The sequence below is a fragment of the Halichoerus grypus genome, chromosome 10 (genome assembly GCF_964656455.1).
Source record: "Halichoerus grypus chromosome 10, mHalGry1.hap1.1, whole genome shotgun sequence".
Lineage (NCBI taxonomy): Eukaryota > Metazoa > Chordata > Mammalia > Carnivora > Phocidae > Halichoerus > Halichoerus grypus.
In genome coordinates, this window is record NC_135721.1 from 83,480,127 (window position 1) to 83,497,739 (window position 17,613).

Consider the following 17,613-nt stretch of genomic DNA (forward strand, 5'->3'; position numbering starts at 1 on the left):
CCACTGGGTCTTATCTCCTGAACCATATAAAACAGACCAACTAAGAAAAGTAGGGGAAGGCACTAAAGCAGGACAGAGGGCTTAATAAAGGGGTAGCGGGGGCAGCTTCGAACTACAAGCTAGGGATGGCCCAGGAAGGCCATACCGGAAGCATATAAAGGAAAAAACCATCAGAGGGCAGGTATGGAGACAGATGGAAAACAGACTTGAAGATAAAGGGTCAGGATGGCGGTGTACATTAAGTCAGTCACATGCAAAGGTGAAACACGGAGGGGAGAACCAAGAGAATGTAAAGAAAAATCTACTTTTCTATCTGCCTTGCCAGACTCTATTCCTAAATAGGTTTTTTTTTTAAGTGGTTTGATGAAAATTCACTTTTCACCTATATCAAATCTCCTGAAACTGTCTCTAAAATAACTCCCTGAATCCCTTATTTCTTGATCTCTTAAAAATTCTCAAGCAGTTTGCAGTTTTTAATGGCAATGTCCCCAAGCTGGCTTCCCTCACTCAGAGCAGTAAGAGGGCTGTTTATCACCCATTCAGACCTCTCCCCGTCACCCCCACCCAACACCAATAGACTTGCAAACAGGGAAACAAGCTTTTAAAGTGATCGTCCTTAAAATGGACACGGCTGCCAAACACTCTGCTCTTCTCTTCTGCAGCCCGACTCGTAAGTGACATAATTAAAATATTTGTTGACTTGCAGACGTCCTTAAATATTTAGCCAAAATTCATAAGATATTAAACTGAGGCACATCCTCTAAGGAAAATCGATGTCGACACTGATGGGCTTTGTCTGATAAGACAGCCACTGGCACTTTCTAGGCATCTCACTGTGACCTCAGCTTCTTGTAACATTTCTTACCAGTCGGCCACCCCCACAGCTGCTGGGAGAATTATTAAGCTTGTTTAAGTAAATAAATCTTTGCCGCTACTCCTCCTGGAACATGCTACATACAGAGCTGGCCACAGGAGAAACGGCCTGACGGCAAATCTAAGCCTGTGAATTCAGAGAAGCTGCCCAAGGTGTAGTCCATCCGAAACCACTGTGTTCCCGGGTCTTGGGACAGACATACAGACGCCTCCCCCAACAGAGACACCAGACTCTTGGTTCTATCTCGGTTCTACCCACTAGAAGGCCAGCCAACGCTCTGACAGCCCCTAAGAAGAGGATTTGGTGTGCTGGGCTCCAGGGCTCCAAGCACCTCCCTACCTACCTTCTCTTTACTACACAGGAACTCATTAAGAAGAAACAGCTGCAGCTGACAATGGCCTCCCAAAAGGCATCCCAACAATACAAGGGCTCAGGAGCTAGGTGGAGGAGCAAGAGAATCGTCAGGTCCCTCCTCAGTCCCCAGACCCACCACACAGCCACATATGAAGGGACCAGGTGCACAGACCTGCACCACAGTGCCTAGAGGCAGGCTTGCAGGCCACTCTCGAATTATAATGCTGTTACTACCCAATGCAGAAACCTCCTCACTCACCCCCTCACTCCCCCCACTCACAGGTGTCCTATTACAAACCCCACCGTGCTGGTTCTCAATGTGAGGCGCCCATCCCAACACAGGTCACCTGGTTCATTCTGGACCTTCTTTTGTCAGCCAAGCAGTGGAGGAAGCCCCGAGCTGGGGAAGGACGTAACAAATAGAGTCACCTAAGAACTGAGCAGAAAAGGGCATCCTCACTCCAGACCTTTGTGTCAGACCCTCTGCGGTGGGTCCAGCCACCTGAGTTTTAAGGCCAGCCCTCCAGGGATGCTGATGCCCATCTCAGAGCTGGCGAGTTTGCCCACTTGAGGAGCACCAGCCTACAGGACACGGCAAGGAGAGGCTAGGAGGAGAAGCAAGGCCAAGGGTGCTCAGTCATGATCCCCTGTGACCCTGCACAGCTAACCTTCCCCAGCCATGAGAGCGGAGGCTCTAACTATTCGTTACGTCCTTCCCAAGCTCGGGGCTTCCTCCACTGCTTGGCTGATGAAGGAAGTTCCAGAATGAACCAATATCCAAGCTCCACTCTTTATCGATGGTTTTCCATCAATGTTTCTCAAATCTTATACCTAATAAAAGCTTATGGTTCTGTTTACATATTTTCAGATACATCTTAATGAAGAGATGGTGGCCTAGCTTCATGGATAAGAGCAGAGACCCCAAAGTCAGCCTGAGTTTGAGTTCCAGACCTGCTGTTTGCTAGCGATGGAAACTTCAGCAAGGTAACCTGCTATTTCTCTGTACCCTTATCTATGAGGATAAAAACAGGAAGTGTCTTGACACTTTTGAGAGGATTCAAGGAGTTACTACTTTGTATGAAGTGCTTAGAACAGTAATTGCAGTGTGTGATTGTGTGTGTGTCTGTGTGTGTTCATGGATAAACTAATCACTAAAGAAAATACGATTTTAGCTTTTGTACTTATAAATCAAGTACTTAACATCCATCAGAAATATGTTGAATCCTAATACCCAAAAGTTATTTCAAATTGATAATTTAACCTCTAGAATCCAAAACACATTTCAAAATCTTTGTAAAATATACAAAGTATTTTAATTACATGTAATCAAATCTGACTTTAGTACTCTAAAATTGAGTGCATGAGATACCACATTATTCCCTATAACCACCCAGATTACACCTTTCCCACTCAGGAATAATAATAATTGCCATTACTATTATTCTAACTTGTTCCACTCTGTCTTTTTAGCTATCTCAATTTTAGAACGTACAGAATAAAGGAAGCGGCAATCATGAGAAGTCTATCCACCTGCACTCCGCAATATGGCAGTCACTAGCCTCACGGGGCTCCTGGCCACTCCAAAGAAAGAAGGAACGTGATGTGCCCTCAATGCAGAATACATGCCCGATTTCAAAGACTGCACACAAAGAAAACAATGTAAATTATCTCACTTATAAGGCTTTACACTGATTACATGTAGAAATAAAAATATTTTAGATCTCTTGGGTAAAATAAAAAATATTATAAAAATTGATTTTTTTTTTACATTTTTACATAATTTTACAAAATTTACATAATTTTTAACATTTTTAACGTGGCTACATTGAAAATTATGTCCGTGGCTCCCATCTGTGGCCCGCAGTAGATTTCAACAGAACAGCACTGCTCTTGATAATTGGTTCAAAGGGTATCTGCAGGGACACACGCCACAGGAGAGCAGACACACAGGACGTTCTGCACCCACGCTCTCCTCCTCCCACAGGGGCATGCACAGTTCTGAGGTGCACGGCTAGAGGTATGCATGACCCACGCTCTCCTCCTCCCACAGGGGCATGCACAGTTCTGAGGTGCAGGGCTAGAGGTATGCATGACCCACGCTCTCCTCCTCCCACAGGGGCATGCACAGTTCTGAGGTGCAGGGCTAGAGGTATGCATGACCCACGCTCTCCTCCTCCCACAGGGGCATGCACAGTTCTGAGGTGCAGGGCTAGAGGTATGCATGACGCCACCGGTATAAGGGGTAACAGGGAATCAACTCCAATGGACAGAAGTCTTTGAAACGAAGGTGATTATAAACTTCGGTACTGTTACCACAGTTAGCAAAGTGCCATTCAGGGTCCAGCCACCGATGACTGCAGTGGTTCAGGGTACGGGGCGGAGTCATTCTGTGGGCAGAAAAGAGAGGGCACACAAGGACACAGCTGGAAGGTGCCCTTCCACAAGCCAGGACTGATTTGGCCTGCCCTTTGATCTCGGACTTCCCAGCTTCCAGACGTGTGAGAAATAAATTTCTGTTGTGCCCCCAGCCTGTGCGGTTCTGTTACGGCATCCAGAGCAGACTGATACACACAGTAAGCAAGAACAAGCACACTTCAACTTGCAGACGCTTTCCAGGGTAATGCTGGCTCCTAGCAATGAATCGAGGACAAAAGTTTAACTCAAACTGCTCACTGAAACGGTATGCCCTGAAATGGCTCACCTTCAAAGAGTCTACTCACACAGAGACTCTGCTCCCACCGCTATCTGCTCCCACCTGCCACACGGCAAAGGCATCCACGCAAGGTCTGTCATGCTCTGCATCCTTAGTGCGACGTGCTAGCAGATCAGCAGCCTTACAGAAACATCTATCCAGCACCCTTCTGGGGTTCCCCAGCTACTGCCTGCTTAGCCACACAGCTAAGGGCCACAGGGCTCTCCAACAGGACGGACTTACCCTCAAGTTCAAGCTCTGTCCTCCTTGGTACTGGCCCTGAGCTCTAGTCTCCTCACACAGAAATAAGGGCCAGAGCCCATTTTACCGTGTTATTTCAAATATGAAACAGGATGGCACATGTGGAAAGCAATTTGTAAACTATAAATTAACATACAAGTATTAACACCAATTATTTCTATCTGCCTATGGCACTTTGGATCTTCATTAACCACTGACCAGCAAAACTATCAAGAGGAAACTGCAATATTTCAATTCGGAATGTACTTGAAGCTTCTTCTCTTAAAAACATGAAAAATACAAAGGGGACAAAAAAGTAAGGTGGAGCCAACGACCAAGCCAGGATAACAAAGGCTTCACCCCGAGTTTCCAGTTCACGTTGGCACACACAATCCACTGAAAAGCATATGGAGCCAAACCTCCAGGTGGTAATGCAACTGGGTTTGTTTTTTGTTTTGCTTTTTGTTTGTTTTGTTTTGTTTTTTAAGTTTAGCTGCAGGACTAGAAATGATTCATTTGACCAAGAATTTACCAACTAGAGAGGCCACCAGGCCAAATTCACCCATTGTCTGGACATCCTGGGGCCAAAACCTTCCACAATGTCACAGGTTCTGAGCAGATGTACAAAGATCCTGGAGATCTTTTATTACTCACATCTCAGTGGGAACCTAGAGCCCTAATAACTCGACAGACTCAGAACTCAATATTCATGTGTTTAGTCAGTATTTGCTGGGAACCATGTGTATAAGGTATGAACACAAGAAACCATAGGGCAGATCGTAACGTGTGTGTGCGCACGTGTTCGGGGCGTGGGGGGGGTGGGTTATAACTTGCTAATGTTGATTACACCTTCAGAAATAGACATACTTTGGGATCTGTTCAAAGTAAAATGCAGGAAAAGAAAGAACAGTCTAATTTTTAAAACTGTGTTACTAAAGTGGCCTAAAGAAATAGGAAACTATTTTTACTTTAGCTGCATACTTTTGATAACTGCTTAAAGGCTGTCTTGACCTCCTTCTAAGTTGTCTGAACTCAAGCATTTAACAACATACATGATAGCATTTTTTTAGCGTAGGCCCTTTGAAAACATGCCATGAAGGGTTTCCATCACTCATCTGAAGAAAGAGAAACAATTTGGAAGCGCCATTTGCTATCCCTCTGGATGGGAAAACTAATTCCCTAAGCCTCTGGGGTGAGTCGTGGGGAGTTTCCAGTTCATTTGTGAAAAAAAAGTTCAGCTTACTAGTTTTCCCAAACATTGTCCACTGCCCTCCCCTGCAGATCCAGCAAGCAATTTTCAGCTCCTCAGCTAGCCAGCCTCATTCTGAATGATGGAGAACCATGTCCCCGAGACCCCCCCCCAGCGCACGCTGCAAGTCAGTCTGGGCTGTTAGAAGCATGTGTATCCCAGAGAGCAACACAGCCTCATTTAGCCAGGGCAAATTAAGCTAATGCAACTTATCAAGTAAAGGACTCTAGGTTATTCCAGGCAATCAGGGAGTCTTTAGGGTATTTCAAAAGGTTATTGAGTTTGTGCGCACGTAAGGAAGATTTCCGGTGTATTTAATATGGATGATAATGCCTTTCTCAAATACTATGTACATTAAGATCTGCTGTTGGTTGGAAAACCTCAATAATCCCCAAATGCAAATGACAGGGCAGGGTCACAGATTTCAGGGAAGAAGAGAATTTAAGCATATAGCATGTAATAAAGCAAAACTCAAAGCCTGGGAACTGAGCACAGCTATTAGAAATGTGCCTTACACAAGCCCCACCCATTTAAAAGGGGTCAGTTTAGGGGCACCTGGCTGGCTCAGTTGGCACAGCATGGGACTTCTGATCTCGGGGTTGTGAGTTCCAGCCGCACATTGGGTGTAGAGATTACTTACAAATAGAACATACATACATACATACATAAATGGCCCATTTCTCCACAAGTGGGCAGAGGTGGGTGATGGAGCGGTCAGTTCTACCGGTGGTGATCTGCCACCCAATTTCATCCTAAATTCCATGATCAATACCGTGGTGTGTTTAGGTAGCAGCTGAGAAGCTCTGAGCCCAGGTGAGGCCTACCGGACAGCAAACAGAGTCAAGCACCTCCACAAGCTCCGCACTGCTTAAACTTCTCAATTTCAGCCTCCAAGTCGCTGCAGCCAGAAGACCACAAACATCCGGCCTTTTTCTCCCATCAAAAGTACATCTAACCAACCTCAGGGGAAGAAATAATTAAGGTAGGATTTTCCCTTGTTGGTCACTGCTTCACCAGCACGGTTAACACCTATTTCTTGGGAAATCCCTGTTCCAAACACCTACATCAGCAGCCCCACCTCCCAGTTAAACCCATTTCCTCTCCATGCATCCACTAAATACCACCATTCTCTTTCTATACATATAAACGCCGCACATGCTTGAATCCTGTTAATTTACCCACCTATCTAGGAACACCTGGTAAGTTCATCAGGAGAGTGTTGGGAAGCAAAGTTTCCATCTGTTTTGATAAGTTAAAGTAGCCCTGGTTAATTTCAGTTCCATTCATTTTAAGACTTGAAAAGCACTGGGGCTAACAATATCAAATGAAATGGTATGAAACACACCCGAATTACTCTCATTCCTACCCAAATCCCTTCCCAGAAGCCAGGAGAAGCCAGGGCTGGGCCTGAACCAGGAAGGGCCTCTCCTACCTGCAGGTCCTGGGCTAAGCCAATGCCCACTGGCCTCTGTGGTTCAGTTTCTGTTTGGGCCAATGGAACGAGGGGGCCTGCAAGATTTTTAGGTTGCTGGGGCCCAGCACTGGGGCCTGCTCATCCCATTATGCAGACACAAACTTGGCAGATTCAACCTTAAACCTGTTGGCAAAATAAACAAAACCAAATAAAGGGGAAACCGCCAACCGGAATTGTCTGAAGTGACAGAGGCCCACTATACTCGTTCCTGCTTTGTCCCTGAAGCTGTTACAATGCTAAAGTCAGGTGCCTGAGGTTCATCAGTCAATGACCTCCCCACCCCCCCAGCCCCACTCCCCCCCCCCCGCATCCCGCGCAGACCTTCCAGGGCGATCCTTATTGTCTACAAATTAAAGCGTTTTGCAAATTAGATACCTCCACACAATGCCACGCTAACTGCGCTCACAAGGGAGTTACCTCCAGTGCCTTAAAAATCACACACCGAATTCTTCCAGAACCACTTGGTGGTTAAATCGCCCTGAATAAACCAAGAGGACAGAGCGATGTGAGAAACTTTCTTTCAGGTGGCTGTAAGAGAGTCATGTAAATCTGGGACAGGACGCAGAGCCTGGAACCCATCACAAAGCGCCCCTCGCCCAGGCGAGGATCTCCTTTATGCGATGTGACAGCAGCTTTGTGCGGGATCATAAATAGTTGCCATAAACACAGTTAAGTTCTCCGGGCCGAGCTCTGCCTCCCGCGTCCGCGCGCTGCGGCCGGGCGAACCGGGGCTATTCTTCCCGGAGACTCTCGCCACGGTGATCCCGGCCACCGCACGATCCCACGCCGGCCCCCGGCTCCGTGCCCGCCGCGGCCAGCCTGCAGGCCGGGCGCCCCCCGTCCCCCCCGCCTCCCCCCCGCCCCACGCGCCCGGGGGTCCCTGGCCCCGGGAACGCGCCGCTCAGGCCCCCCTGCGCCCGCCCACCCGCCCGCCGCCGGCGCCCCCGCCCCCCCCCAAGCGCCGGCCCGGAGGGGGGGGTAGGGAGCCCGGAAGGCGGGCTGGAAGGTGCGGAGCCGGGAGGTGCCGGGCAGTCGCGGCCGCGGGGGGCCAGGCCGCGGCGGGGCCGAGGGCACCGGCAGGGCGCCGAAGGCACCGGCCCCCCCGGCCCCTACCCGGGCGCGCGTGCCAATTCCGCCGCGCGGCCCAAGTTCGCGGCCCCCGCCCCGAGCCCGCGCGCAGCGCTTACCTCGCCGTGGGCCGCCCGCCGACGCCGGAGGGCAGCGGCGCGGGTCCCGGGGCGGCGGCCGCTCAGCGCCCGCCCAGGCGCCGCTCTTTGTCTGCGCCGCTCCCTCCTCCCGCCGCTCGGCGGACGCTGCCGGCCCGGGCGGACCCCGCCGGCCCGGCCGCCGCGAGCCTCCCGCCGCCGAGCCCTCCCCGCCGCCCGCTCGGCCGCGCGGCTCCGGCCTGACGATCCCCGCGGCGGCGGCGGCGGCGGCGGCGGCGGCGACCCTCCCCCGGCGCGCTGCACCCGCCTCCTCCGCGCGCTTCCTCCTCCTCCTCCTCCTCCCGCCGCTCCTCCCCGGCCGCGCCGCGACACCGCCCAGGGGCCGGCCCGGGCCCGCGCGCCGGGCGGGGGCCCGACACCCACCTGGGGGCGCGCAGGCAGCGCCGGGGCCCGCAGCGTGGCCGGCCTTGGCCACGGCCCGGAGACCAGGCGCTCCCGAACGGCGGGCGCCAGGGGGGTGCGCGGGGCCGGCGCCGACGGGGAGGAGAGGTCCCCGCTCCCCAAACTGCCCGCTCGGGGCGTGGGGAGCGATGGGGGTGAGCCAACGAGAGAGGAAATAAAGGCAGCAACTTCCAGCCTCAAGTGACTGCTGGGTGGCCTTTCCATCCTCTTTTTGTTTGATTTTCTTATCACGACGCTCTAGTTGTTTGGCGACCGGCCCCCTCCCGGAAGCATTCCCACGGCACTCTCGGCAAAGCAGGCCTGTGGTCCATCAGAAAAGTGACTTACATAAAAATGTCACTTCCTTTCTGTAATTGCTTCTGGGCATTTTAATTTATTTGCCTTGTATCTATTTACTTTCCCAAACAGACACTTTCATACTCCATCATTCTGGTCGGAAGCACTTCTTAAGAGGAAGAGAGGAAACCCAGCCCCTGCCGCCTGCCAAGCCTGCTGTCCAGCTCAAGCGCGCCCACCAGGCAGAATCCTGGAAGGAGCTGCCAGAATGTGGGCCCCCGAAGGAATTACCACTCCTAGTGGGACTGGTCCAGTCACCTGGCCACACAGGGCCTTACCTGTAAACAAATGTGGAAGATTAAAACCCAAGACGAAGGGGAAAGACAAGTTTTCCTATAACAGGCACGTGCATCCAGATGTCTGTTCTCCAGTCTCCTTCCCATATGGCTTCCCAAAAGGAAATACTACTATTCAAATGATTCTGATTTCCTGACGGAATAGCCTGGATCCATGTTAATGAGATTCTTTCTTAGGCTCCTGGCTTCTCATTATTATTAAGGCAATAATAATTTACCCAAGGCGACAAGGCTATATCATCTGAATCATTCATCCCCTGCCTTGTTCCCAAAAGGAAGTACCCAAGTAGGGTAACCAGAACCAGTATAACTTCGAAGTCACAGGACAGTGTTTGACCATCTGCTTTTTCGACTGTGGAACCTTGTACAGGTGTTTCTTAACCAATCTAAAATCTAACAAATGGAGAGATCATATTTACCTAGCTCCTATGTCAGTCCCTGGCACCCTTCCTGGCTATAGGGAGCACTCAGTAGGTCACTAGTTGGAAGTAGGTACAGTGTACTGAGCAGCAATGAGTCCAAGATCAGGGAATCTGGATAGCCTCCTCCTCTTTGACCTTGGGAGAAAAGATACCTCAGTCCTCCTTTTGTCTTACTAATAAGGAAAGCAGAATCATAATAAATGGTCTGGCCCAATTTTAAATTAGTTTACCCAAAATACATATAATAACATTGACCCAGTTTTTAACTTGTCTGCTTTGTAAACCACCACTGAATCATGGTTCTTGAACTCCTCTTCCTTTTTCCTTCCTTTACAAAGGTAAAGTCCCCAAGGACATTCTCTATCTAAAACCCAATGTCCCTTTCTTAATCTTTTTTTTTTTTTTTTTTTATTTTAAAGATTTTATTTATTTGTGAGAGAGAGAATGAGAGACAGAGAGCATGAGAGGGAGGAGGGTCAGAGGGAGAAGCAGACTCCCTGCTGAGCAGGGAGCCCGATGTGGGACTCGATCCCGGGACTCCAGGATCATGACCTGAGCTGAAGGCAGTCGCCTAACCAACTGAGCCACCCAGGCGCCCCATCCCTTTCTTAATCTTTATCCTATGCAGTTTTCAGAAGCACCTGGCATTTCTGCTATTACCTGAAATTCAGTCATCTTCATTTATCTAACACAGCTACCTTTCTGACCTTTCCACATCTGTCCCTTATAGGGCATGTTGTCCTTCCAGCATCTAACAGTAATATTCCCGAAGCAGAATTTGGCCCTTTGTTTTTATTCTGATATGTGCCTTTTTTTTTTTAAGAGAGTTGATCATTTTTATTTATTTATTTTTTGTATGCTCCCAGTCTGGATGTTCAGTGATTAACTCCCAGATCTGTAGCTTTAGAGAGTTCCCCAGCTTGTCGGCAGTCTCTCTGGGCAGCTCATCATCTCTTCAATATCACCAGGTCCAGAATGAAATTTATCTCCTTCCCAAAGTAGCTCCTCCTTCACGGTCTCAGGCTTGGCCAAGAATCCACCAGGCATCTGAACTCCCGGGAGAAACTTCACTGCAATTCCATTTCTTCCTTCCCTCTTCCAAGCTCTCCCCAAGGGCAGTGAGGAGAGGGCCCTAGATGACCTTGGGATCCCTCTCAGTCTAAATCCTCATGATTCTGAGTCCTGGTGATCTTGAAACAGCTCTTTGTATCTTCTTTTTCCTTTCCAGTGGTACCTTCCAAATTTTTACATTATTACTGATAATACTTATGAAACTTCTTTTAGTTCTTTATATATATATATATATATAAAATCTGTAACTCACACATGATAGTATTATCCTCATTATACACATGAAAAAATGGAAACAGTAAGTGAAGGAACTGGGGTCAGAACTGAACATGCTTGACTCCAAAATTCGTGTTTTTTCCAGTACACCCATTACCTTCCAACTAGCCTCCTGTCACTCACTTCCTCCCATCTCCCAAATTTATGCTGGATATCAGTGTCACTGTAGTTTTCCTAAAAATTGCATCTATCTAGCCTCACCCCTGATCAAGAAATAACCATGGCTCCCCATTGCCCACCACAGTTCCTCAAAAGTTCTCTGACAGCAGAAGACTTGAGCGCTTGCTTCTGAGAAAGTTGAGGAACTGAGCCCTAAGAGGCCTATATTCGTTTCCCTGGGACTATCTTAATAAATTACTTCAAACTGTATGGCTTAAAACACAGGAGTTTATTCTCACAGACTTCTGGAGGCGAGAGTCTGAAATCAAGGTGTCAGCATACTCTCTCAGAAGGCTCTAGGGGAGAATCCTTCCCTGTCTCTTCCAGCTTCTGGTGGCTCCAGACATGCCCTGACTTGTGGAAACATCACTCCAATCTCTGCCTCTGTCTTCCCATGGCCCGATCCCCTGTGTGTTCTGGCCCCTTCTCTCTTGCCATTGGATTTAGAGGCCTCCCCCCCACATTCCAGGATGATCCCATCTTGAGATCCTTACTTATAACAGCTACAAAGATCTTTTTTCCAAATAAGATCACATTCACAGGTTCCACATGAACATATCTTTGGGGCCACCATTCAACATGGGGGAGACATTTCTTTCAAGCTGATGTTTTGTCTGAAAATGTATCTCTCTGCATTCCACTCCATTAGTATGCCCTGTTTGTTTTACTATTGAAATGTCTTCAATAATGAAATATTGAAAGTGAAAAAGTATAAACCTGGGGCACCTGGGTGGCTCAGTTGATTAAGCGTCTGACTCTTGATTTCGACTCAGGTAATGATCTCAGGGTTGGGAGATCAAGCCCCGCCATATTAAGATTCTCTCTCTCCCTCTCCCTTCCTCTCTCTCTCTCTATAATAAAAAGAAAAAGAAAAGGTGTAAGCCTTTCCCCCCAAATCAATTCAATGTTAAATCCTAAGACTTATCTTTCAAAGGTCTCTCAAACTTAGTCCTACCACAGCAATCTCATTGTTGACTCTGTCCCAATATAAGCTATTTACTCCAGTCACTCTGCTCCCCACCCTGTGCCCCACATAGTCACACCTCAATAGTGCAGACACAGGAAGGAATTCCTCATCCCCCTCCTCTTCCTTCAGAGTTCCATTCAGAGCCCCTTCATTGGACTCATGGGAAACCCAAGGTAGGGTTGAGGGTGTTGGGTCAGGCTTCAGAGGCCTGCAGCCTGCCTACAAGCCCATGACTTGAGATCATTTAACCTCTCTGGATCTCAAATAGAAGTAACACTACTCTTACAAAAAGCTGTGAGAATAAGTGAGATAATGTAAACATGTCTCAACTGTGTGTTTGGCACAAGGTAAACACTCATATCAGCTTTTCTATGACCTTCTATTTCAACGTCCAATTTAATTAAACACACCTGATATATTTCTATTTGTAAGGCATTATGAGAGATAATTCAGGAGAAATAAGGATAAGTTGAGATTTTAATCTCAGAGGAAGGACAGGACCAGGACACAAATAACTCCAATATAAAACTAGATAAGAAAAGCACCAAGTGAAATATGTTCGGGGAGTCAAAGGAGTCTTTAGATTTTATGAAAGGTGATGGCATTGGGAGTGGACCTTGAGAGACTTTGGTGGCCCTCCAGCCAGCCCCCTTTCTGGTTGTAGGGTGGCCCCCAGCTGACCTAAGGGGAAGCAGAGTGAGCTTTTCCATCTCCTCCCTCCCAAAAGCCCTGTAAGAATGAATGGTCGGGGATTGACTGGTAGAAACTTCTCACTCAGGACTTTGAAACTGGAGAGTGTGGTAGAGAAGAGGAAGAGGAGATTCAGTTTGCTTTTACGGGAAGAGGAAGAGGAGATTCAGTTTGCTTCTTTACAGAGATGTTAACCTGCTTGGTTCTCGCCCCTTCTCCCAGCTCCTCCAGCCCCACTGCAAGCTACTTGATATCCTTCCCATAAATCCCTGTTCTGCTTAAGGTAGCCAGAGGCTCTTCCCCTTCCTACTACCCAAACCCCTGAATGATACAAACTATAGGATTTTGAAAGTTAGAGACAGGGAGGAAATTCCCGGTGGAGGGAACTTAGAACCCCGAACACAGGGGGAATGTGGGAGGATTCCACGGAACAGGGAATCCTGTTGCCCCCAGTTGCCTCAATGGAGCAGAGGATGCCAGCCAAGGATCCAGAGGAGATAAGACCAAGGAGTTACGGTAGTTAAGTGTGGGCATCACCCAGGCTTGGCGGCAGGATAACTCATTAGGTGTGCATACCAAGAACACCTGGAGGAAGGAGAGCGGTAATACGTTTGCATTACTCAGAGAAGTAATAACCCAAACTCAGGTGGAGTCTATGGATGGGCAGTGGTGTAGGAGAAATTAAGGGGAAAGGCTCACAAGGAATTGACAAGTGATCAGATGTGGGGAGGCAAAGGAGAAGGGCCATCAAATACAGCCTGAGGGTTTGGATGTGGATGCGTGCGAAGATGATGGTGCCAATATCACCAATAGGAAAGCAGGGTAAACTGGTTTGTGAGGGATAAACAGTTCTGTTTCTGTCCCTTTACTTAAATTTCATGCACATTGTTGCCAACTTACTACACAGAGATTGTTCTATAGGAGGGTACAGAGATGAGTTAGTCACAGTTCCCGCCCTCCAGGGACGTTTGGCTAGAAGAGTAGCTATCAGTACTCTGGATGCGGAATATTCCACTGGGGTAATGGCCCGTACTGCTCCTTAATTGTAGCATCCATCTTAGCATGGATGGAAACACCCTGAGGGCAGGGACCAAGTCTGATTTTCCTCAGCAGCTCCAGCACCTTGTCTCCTGTACCCAGCATGAGCAGACTCTTAACACATCTGTAATGATGGATGGAAATTCCTCACCTCCGTGAGTTTGCCAAAGGCAACAGAGGACTATGAGTATTAGTGAGGAGACCTAAAAAGAGGCCTTTACGAACCCACAGTAAGAATTTCAAAACAAATACTGTGGACTTGCAGATTTCACTATTTCATTTTACCTACATTAGCGGAGGGGGATGGGCCAGAAACAGGAGTCTGGAGATGGCATGGTAATTTCTTACCCAAACTCCTAAGTACCTTCTCTTACTTCTTCAGATTTGAGAGGGGACAGGCTAGAAACCCAGGAAATTTATCTCTCAGCAAATGGCAGGATTAAGTTTTTTTTTTTAAAAATCACAAAGAGTAAGGTTCATACAAACCAAAAAAAAAAAAAAAAAAAAAAAGACTTTTCCTATGTCTTGTCAATGCAATTCTCCTGCTTCTAGCTCTGAATTATGATCTGGATTTCATGAAACGGCGATGCATTATCTGATTGTTTAAATAAAAGAAAAACAGGTGAGGTGATAGTATAAAGCTGGGTACGATTTAGGGTAAAAAGAAAATTAAAGAGAAGTGTGCTCACACACTGCCCAGTCTGTCCTATGCATTTTGTCCAGGAGTACTTACTGTGGTAATAGATCTATGCAGTATAACTTTCAAACTTGTAGTCGGCTTGCTCCAAAATATAAAAATGATCAAACTTTAAATTGTTTGTGATTATTAGCAGCAGGGAAGAATTCATTTTAGATAGGAAAACTTTTAAGAGAGCTCCATAACTTTAGAAAAGCTAAGAGGATTTTACTCAAATTTCCATTTTGAAATCTGCCTTTAGGGGAACATCACATATGAAACATTTCTGTTAGATACAATAAACCCTCAATTAATCAGGATGCCTCAGGAGGGAGGTGTTCTGCTAAATTAAATTTTCAGTTTGGGTAAGGATTAACCAGAAAGCCCCTTTAGCTGGAACATAAGTTGAAATTAAAAATATATGTATATTGCAAGCTGATATCTTACCTTAAAAATTGCAGTATAGTACATGAAATGAGTCTTTCTTTGATGTTGGGGTGCGCATAATGCCTCAGAGTCATCATTCTGAACATGCATCCTCATTTTACAGTGCTGAATGTATGGAGGCTTGGGTGGAATCCATGTGCCAATATAACTTTTTAAAAAATTAATGAAATTCGTGTGTTTTCCTACATTTGTTACCCTTTTTTCCCCAAAAGAGGGAGATCTCCAGTTAATGAGGGTTCCAGTTACCTATAGTCTAGTTATTCAGTGTTTTACCTGTATATTTTAAAAGGAAGACTTCTAAAATATCAAGCAATTCTCGAGTATTGGTGAAGAGAATGGTGCTTTTATTCACCACATTCTTTACCGAAACACAAATAAGGTAATGAGAAAGTATGTTCTGGAAATGCTGCGATGTGATACTGCTTTCACTTTACTCTTTGTGCTGCGCCGCTCAGAACAGCTCTATGGTCCGTGCATTTGATGGAAAATTTTATGGAAGTGGCTGTTTGAGAAATGAAACTGTGTAGTTTGGTACCTGGTAGTCAGGGACACCCTCGCTCCCGAAGCCTTCTCCTCCATTCAGTATTCAGTAAACTCTCTGCTTGGAGTCCCCCTCCCCACCCACACACTACTTCTGGGGCACTTAGCCACAAATCCCTTGATTTGTAACCATTTACGTCCTTATGATCTTTAAACAGGACAAATGGATTAAGAGCAAGAGAGATTTCTTTGAATTCCTCAGAATATCTCATACAAAGTTGGCTGTTAATAATGGTTTTTTGAAGGAACGCTATAGGATAAAACCATTTAGAAATATTGTTTTTGTAATGCAGATGTTTACCTGTGTGTATTTTAAGAAATTTTTAATGCTATGATTATTCATTTATTGTGTTCTTACCACTTGCTGAGCATATTGTCTGAATCTCACAACCCATTGAGGGAGGCATGATGATCCCCATCTTACAGATAAGGCTTTAAAAGCTCCAAAAGCTTGTCTAAGGTCACAAAGGTAACAGGTGGTGGTGAAATATTTTTTGTGACCTCTTGTACAAATATTGGCTCACAGGATGCCTGCGAAATACAACCAAGATTAATAAACTACACTTATTTTATTTTCTCATTAAATCACTTTCATGGTGAATTACTTTTTCCCCCATGACTTATTTATTTTATAACTCAAGTTCATACGTTTTGATTCCCTTCAACCATTTCACGCCACCTTCCCCCAGCTTCTGGCAACTACCAACATGTTCTCTGTGTCTTTGAGTTTGTTTTGTTTTGTTTTTAAGAGTCCACATATAAGTGATATCATACAATATTTGTTTTCTCTGTCTGACTTATTTCACTTAGCATAATGCCCTCAAGGTCCATCCGTGTTGTTGTAAATGGCAAGATTTTATTTTTTTATATGGCCGAATAATATTCCATGATACACACACACACACACACACACACACACACACACACCACACCACCATTTCTTTATCCATTCTTCCATTGATGAACACTTAGGTTATTTCCAGATCTTGGCTTTTGTAAATAATGCCACAATGAACATCCGAGGATACACATGTTTTTGTTACTGTTTGGTTTTGTTACTTTGGTTTTGTTGGATAAATACCCAGAACTGGAATTGCTGAATCATATGTTATTTCTATTTTTAATTTTTTGAGGACCCTCCACACTATTTTGCACAGTGGCTGCATGAATTTACATTTCTATCAATACTGCACAAGGGTTCCCTTTCTCCACGTCCTCACCGACAATTGCTATTTCTTGTCTTTTTAATAACAGCCATTCCAACAGGTTGAGGTGAGATCTCATTGTGGTTTTGATTTGCATTTCCCTGATGATGAGTGATCTTGTACATCTTTTCAAGTACCTGTTGGCCATCTCTATGTCTTCTTTGCAAAAATGTGTATTCAGCTCTTCTGCCCATTTTTTAATCAGATTGGGTTTTTTTGCTATTGAGTTGTATGTGTTCTTTATATATTTTGGATATTAACTCCTCATCAGTTACATAATTGGCAAATATTTTCTCCCATTTGGTAGTTGCCTTTCCATTTTGTCGATGGTTTCTCTGGCTGTGCAGAAGCTTTTGAGTTTGATGTAGACCCATTTGTTTATTTTTGTTGTTGTTGTCTTTGCTTTTGGTGTCAAATCCCAAACTTATTGCCAAGACAGATGTCAAGGAGCTTACTGCCTGTGTTTTCTTGTAGGAATTTTATGGTTTCAGGTCTTACATTCAAGTCTTTAATCTAATTTGAGTTAATTTTTGTGTATAATGTAAGATAGTGGTCCAGTTTTACTTGCGTGTGGCTGTCCAGTTTTCCCAACACCATTTATTGAAGAGACTGTCCTTTCCCCATTGCATATTCTTGGCTTCTTTGTCATAAGTTAATTCACCATGTGTGAGTGGGTTTACTTCTAGGCTCTCTATTCTGCTCTATTGATCTGTATGTCTGTTTTTGTGCCAGTACTGTTGTGATTAAAATAGCTTTGTAATATAGTTCCTAATCACGGAGCATGATGCCTCCAGGTTTGTTCTTATTTCTCAGGCTTGCTTTGAGTATTCAGGGTCTTTTTGTGGTTCCATACAGATTTTAGGGTTGTATTATTTTTTTCCATAAAAAATGTCACTGGAATTTCAATAGGAATTGCATTGAATCTTTAGATTGCTTCGGGTAGTATGGACATCTGAACAATATTAGTTCCTCCAATCCA

At 46.0% G+C, this 17,613-nt stretch overlaps 1 protein-coding gene across 2 annotated transcripts in view; it reads right to left on the reverse strand.

The window, feature by feature from the left end:
* The window catches only part of NCK2 (NCK adaptor protein 2), a 149,011-nt gene extending 140,750 nt beyond the window's left edge, over positions 1 to 8,261 (reverse strand). For both annotated transcript variants that reach the window (XM_036096582.2, XM_036096579.2), the window contains exon 1: positions 8,071 to 8,261. The gene's annotated coding sequence lies outside the window, so the exon portion shown is untranslated. The remainder of the gene's footprint in view (positions 1 to 8,070) is intronic.
* Positions 8,262 to 17,613: the final 9,352 nt, after the last annotated feature.